The 6,367-nt window shown below is 32.0% G+C and overlaps 1 long non-coding RNA gene and 1 pseudogene across 1 annotated transcript in view; one reads left to right on the top strand and one right to left on the bottom strand.

Moving 5' to 3' along the window:
* Positions 1-3,683, top strand: part of LOC125872845 (receptor-like protein Cf-9 homolog) — a 9,181-nt pseudogene extending 5,498 nt beyond the window's left edge.
* Positions 1-6,367, bottom strand: part of LOC125872879 (uncharacterized) — a 41,224-nt gene that overhangs the window by 1,990 nt on the left and 32,867 nt on the right. The window lies entirely within an intron of this gene.

Here is a 6,367-nt window from a genome sequence, read left to right as displayed (position 1 = left end):
TGAAGTTGAAAATATTTTTTAAAAACAAACTCAATTTTTTTTTGAGGGGGGGGGGGAGCGGGGAGGGGGTGGGTGATCGATGATCGGGATGAAAAAATAAAAATTTGAAGTTGAAAATATTATTTAAAAACAAACTTGAATTATTTTTTTTTAAGGGAGTTGGGGGGCTGATAGGGGGGCTGATAGGGGGCAGATGGGGGGCGAGGGTAGTGGGTGGGGGTAAAAAAATAAAAAATTAAAATTAGAAATATCTTTTAAAAATAATTTTTAATATTTTTTTGGGAGGGCGTGGGGGTAGGGGTGAAGGTGGGATAAGAAAAATTGGATTTAAAAACAAGTTTTAAAATTTATTTATTTATTTGGGGGGTGATTTGAGGGTAGGGACAAAATAAATTGATTTTTTCAACAAAAAAGTAATTGTAATTTGAAGTTGGAAGAGAGGTTTGGAAAATGTTTTTCTTAAGTTTTGAAGGGAAGTCATTTTCCTTAAATTTGAGAAAAATAAATTGATTTGGAAAACATTTAACCCAACCAAACAAGAAAATGACAAAAGCACAACAGCCTAAATTTGACTTAAGAATGACAATGTTTTCTCTGACAAAATATGAACAGACAAAGTGTGAATAAGAGAGATAGAGAGAGCAGCCAAATCTTCAACATTTGGAGAGAACACGTTACGAATCGTTACATGAATACTTATCAATAATAGAAACCTAGAGATAAGATATGTATTGAATTCGGAATGCTTGCTTAATTATTATTCAGATGATTGAGAGATGCAGCATGGGGTATTCCACTCTAGATTTCTTCTATACCAAACTATCTGAATTCTGAAGAAATCTGTTTATGGGAAGTAAAATGTGAAATAAACTACAGAATGGAAGATATCTATCGACTATCGCAATATTTAACGGGTCAATATACTGGTTAAAATTGATAGCTTTTCATTTTTTTAAAATCTGGCTTGAAAATAGATCCACATCATCAATATCTACTGGAAATAACACATAACACCTGAATTGGTTGAGTAACTTTATACGTGAAATGACAATAATATTTGAGTGACTTTTCTCTTACAAAACAAAGAAAAGTGACTTTCTGAGACAATTATCAATAGTTGAGTGACCACGTGAGAAAATCAACTATATGAATTAGAGATAATGTAGTTTAGAAATTTATTAATCTAGACTGAAAATTGTTGAACCAAATATGTCTATATCAGAGTGGTCATGATCACTGTGTGATAACAAAACTAATTTTGCCACTTTGGCTAAGTCCTTGTCTGAATTAGTGTGTTACACATGAATAAAAATACAAAAGACAAAAACAAAACAACCCAAAATTTGACTTAAGAATGACAACACAATTTCTCTTGATATGAACAGACATAGTGTGTATAAGAGAGAGATAGCAGCTGAATTTGCAACATTTGGAGAAAACGTGTGTCATGTTGGTCTCTAATTATAAGTTACGTACAATATAAAATCCCATGAACCCGAAACAATAAACTCAAGATATGATGATGGTTACCAGCAAAATACTCTCTGCAATTCAGTGTCTCACTCTTTTTTATCTCTTTACAGTCACTTTTGCTTCCACTGAGGAAGCAACTGCCCTCTTGAAATGGAAAGCAACTTTCAAGAACCAGAATAATTCCTTATTGGCTTCATGGACGCCAATTTCTAATGCATGCACGAACTGGTATGGAGTTATATGCTATAATGGTAGGGTAAACACCTTGAATATTACAAATTCCAGTGTCATTGGTACACTCTATGCTTTTGCGTTTTCATCTCTCCCTCTTCTTGAGAACCTTGATCTTAGAATGAACAATTTCTCTGGCACCATTCCACCTGAGATTGGTAATCTCACTAATCTTCTCTATCTTAACTTAAACACCAATCAGATTTCAGGAACAATCCCACCACAAATCGGCCCACTAGCCAAGCGTCAGACCCTCCGCATATTTGACAGCCATTTAAATGGCCCCATTCCAGGAGAAATAGGTCACCTAAGGTCTCTTACTAGGTTATCATTGGGTGGGAACTTTCTTAATGGTTCTATTCCTGCTTCATATAGGAATTTGAACAACTTGTCTATTTTGTATCTTTATGATAATCACCTTTCTGGCTCTATTCCACAATGTTTTGGCAATATTAGTAGCCTCCAAGTTTTGATGATGTCACATAATAACCTCAGTGGAGAGATCCCTTCATCTATTTCCAATTTAGCATCATTACGAATGCTAGATTTGGGCAGAAACAATCTGGAGGGAGCAATTCCACAATGTTTAGGCAATATTCGTGACCTCCAGGTTTTTGATATGCAGAACAACAAACTTTCTGGGACTCTTCCAACAAATTTTAGCATTGGAAGTTCTCTTATAAGTCTCAACTTGCATGGCAATAAAACTAGAGGGGGAAATCCCTCGATCTTTGGCCAAGTGCAAAGTGTTGCAAGTTCTTGATCTAGGAGATAATCATCTCAATGACACATTCCCCATGTGGTTGGGAACTTTGACAGAGCTGAGAGTTTTAAGATTGACATCCAATAAATTGCATGGACCCATAAGATCTTTAGGGGCTGAAATCATGTTTCTTGATCTTCGAATCATAGATCTCTCTGACAATGCCTTCTCGAAAGACTTACCAACGAGTCTATTTCAACATTTCAAAGGTATGAGGACAATTGATAAAACAATGGAGGAACCAAGTTATGAAAAAGTAAATGGATTTTACTACCAAGACTCGACAATTGTTGTAACAAAGGGATTGAAGCTTGAAGTTGTGAAAAATTTGTCTTTGTACACAGTTATCGATCTTTCAAACAACAAATTTGAAGGACATATTCCAGGTAATATGGGAGATCTCATTGCAATTCGGGTACTAAATTTATCTCATAATGGATTGCAAGGTCATATACCACCATCACTTGGAAGTTTATCTGTAGTGGAATCATTGGACCTTTCATTTAACCACCTTTCGGGAGAGATACCACAACAACTTGCTTCTCTTACGTCTCTTGAATTCTTAAATCTCTCCCACAATCATCTCCAAGGATGCATCCCTCAAGGACCTCAATTGCGTACCTTTGAGAGCAATTCATATGAAGGTAATGATGGATTACGTGGATTTCCCGTTTCAAAAGGTTGCGGCAATGATCCTGTGTCAGAGACAAATTATACAGCGTCTGTGCTAGACAATCAAGAAAGCAATTCTGAATTTCTCGATGATTTTTGGAAAGCTGCTCTAATGGGCTATGGCAGTGGACTATGTATTGGATTATCCATAATGTATTTCATGATCTCAACTAGAAATCCGAAATGGCTTGCTAGAATCATTGAAGAAATGGAACACAAAATTAACATGCGAAGGAGAAAGAAGCAGCGAGGTCAAAGGAATTACAGAAGAAGAAATAATCGCATCTACACAAGTTACCAATAAAGAAGGATTTGATTTCAGAACTTCAGGTATTCAAGCTAAGCTCAACACTCATCTTTTTTAGTTCAATCTACTACTAATATGCTAGGTTTTATGCTTTTATGTTATAAACAACAACTAATTAATGCTCGATACGAAGCATATTTTTCTTTCCAACAACTTTAAGAAGTTGAAGATTTGAAAAAGGATTAGCCTTAGCTAATGTTATGGATGGTTTAACAGTGAAAAACTAATGCATAATTCGGTTTTAGCTATATGATTGAAATATAATTTACAATTGTTTGACTCACTATCTTATTTTTCAGATTTTCAAATGCCAAGAATAAGAAGACGTTCGCGTAACCGATTTGGTTCTTCCTGCAGCTTATGATGTTTGATTTGATTTTTAGTTTCTTTTTAGCTTTATAAGTAAGCTTTTTCTTAACTTGGAAAATGTAATATTATGAATTTTGACAATATATCAAGTTTATGTAAGGCAAAGTGTGAAATAGTTTTACCTCTGGTGGCATGAGTCAGTTCTCTTCTACTCTCACAAAGCACCTCTGTCAAAAACAAAAAAGATCATAACTTTAGCTCAATTTTATGAATAATCAAACATCAAGAATCATAAAAACTCAAATTTTGTTTAAAGTTTCCAACAATCATAGAGTATGCACTGACCTCAAGAAAATCCCAAATCAGTCACTTTAGAATATATGAATCATATATATATATTATAAGGTGAACAAAGAAAAAGGGTTCTTTAAAAAATAGAGTTTTGATACCCTTCGGGTGGCCCAGTGGTTTGGGCTAGGGACTTCCATGTTAGAGGTCTCAAGCCACAAAGTACACTTCTATATGTTGACAATCGTTGTAACAAAGAAAACTAGTTCATATTTGTTTTAGCGATCTTGAATTCCTTTTCTTCTTACGTAAGAAAACAGCAACTGCTGAATTTTTTCTGGTCTGTATTATTTTTCTTGTAAGGATATGGATCATGACCTTATATTTTTTGGAATGTAATGCAGTCTCTCTACCTTGACAAGGTAAGGGGGTATGGTTTGCATACACATCATCTTGTGGCATGTTTAATACCATTATATTATAACTGAAACAGGAGTATTATATTCCCAACCATAATTTCACAAGTCCAATAAGTTATGTGTTACCAACATTAAAGACCAATTTAAATCTTGGATTCACTTCTGTATATATATATATCATATCATCATATATCATATATTATTATAAGTGGGAAGCTCCAACTTAAAAGTTGAATTACAAAAATACCCTTCAACTAAAAAAAAGAGATTTTCTAAATAAATGATTGTAATATAATTCTATATTTATTAAGCTTTAATTGTTTTGTATAATAAAATAATAAATGGAAAATGAAAAAACCAGAGATGATGATGAGATGATAATTTTTTATACTTAAAAACTTTTGGTTTTTTTGTGTTAGAGAAAAGAACCCTTTCCTTTCTTCATTTACTTTTTAAAAAATAATACACCAATAACTCTCTAAATTATCTAATCTTTCATCTTCCCCAATTTATTACTCAATTAATTCGTAAGTTAATATATAATTATATATATTGAATGAAAGATGAAAGAACTTCCTGAATATACCGTTTTATATTCCTTTTTTGTGCACTTAGTATAATTTATATAACTATATATTATCATATAAGGTACGTAATAGGGTTGATTAAAAAAAAAAAAAGGTAATAGGGATGCTTCACTTCAGTTGCAACGTAATATTATGATATATTTTTTTGCCTCATTTTCTTTTCATTGCTTTAATTTATTTTTTATGTTTCATGTCTGATGCAGTGTATTTCCTTGTTTATAACAAGGCATTTAGGTGAATAATTTTTCTACCATATTATTCTCATTTGTAAATCATAAGGTATGTGCGTTTATATTCTCATTCATCACTGATTTTTTAATAATGTAGATGCATTCTTAGTTTGATTTTTTTTTTTTTACTGTTTATTGAGTTTCAGAATTGGAGTGGTAGTTCCTTCAAAGAAATATTAGTAAAAGACATCCCAAATATCGTGAAAAAGATATATTTAGAGTTGATTTGTATTGTAAGCACATTTGAATGTTGCATATGACTGTTGTAGTCCTTTCTCATTTTCTATTTCCGTTTTCACTCTTAAAAAGATAAAAATGATTTCTTTCCTAATGTAATCACCATTCCTTTGCCTTCTTTTTTCATATAAAAGTGATAGTCAATTCATGATTTTATAAAAAGAACTACAGTAATGGATACGAGGAGAGAAATGAAATATACATTTTGCACTTGAAATAGGTAATTGATATCTGTCGTGTCAAACAAATAGTTAATTTAATTTGTAGTTTTAGTGATAAAGTTTGGTTATTTTTTAGAGTGTGCAATTTATTTTCACCATTACAAATTAATTACATACGCTTTAAATTCATTGTAATACAATGTAAATTATCTTGCTTATTATTAATTATTTCTATTTTTCATCTTCCTATGTATTAACTTTTCTCATAATCTATTTATCTTCATTTGTCTCAAAACATTGTTGTTAGATATATATGTTACTGATATTATTTTGTTTCTTTTATTTTCTACTCTTTACCATGCTACTATATCTTATGTGTCAATTTAGCTATCAAATTTTGGTAGAATATTAATGACCCGTGAAATTTATTCTTGAAAAGCTTGGTGTTTCCGAAATTATTTCCTGATCTATTTTCCAAGGTATTATATAGATCTTAAGAGTATTGAATACTTATCTGTTAAATTAAGGGATAAGGGTCTGAAAAATACCTCAATTTTGGTTGGATTTGCTGTTGCGATATTAAACTTTCATGAGAACCTATTACCTCTCTAGACTATTTAATACCGTATTTTTTACCTCATGAACTATTTAATAGTGTATTTTAAAGGTATATATGTGCCCACGTGGACA

Source organism: Solanum stenotomum, chromosome 8 (assembly GCF_019186545.1).
Source record: "Solanum stenotomum isolate F172 chromosome 8, ASM1918654v1, whole genome shotgun sequence".
Taxonomy (NCBI): Eukaryota; Viridiplantae; Streptophyta; class Magnoliopsida; order Solanales; family Solanaceae; genus Solanum; species Solanum stenotomum.
Note: the sequence above shows the minus strand (reverse complement) of the source record. Positions and strands in the feature narration are given on the sequence as shown.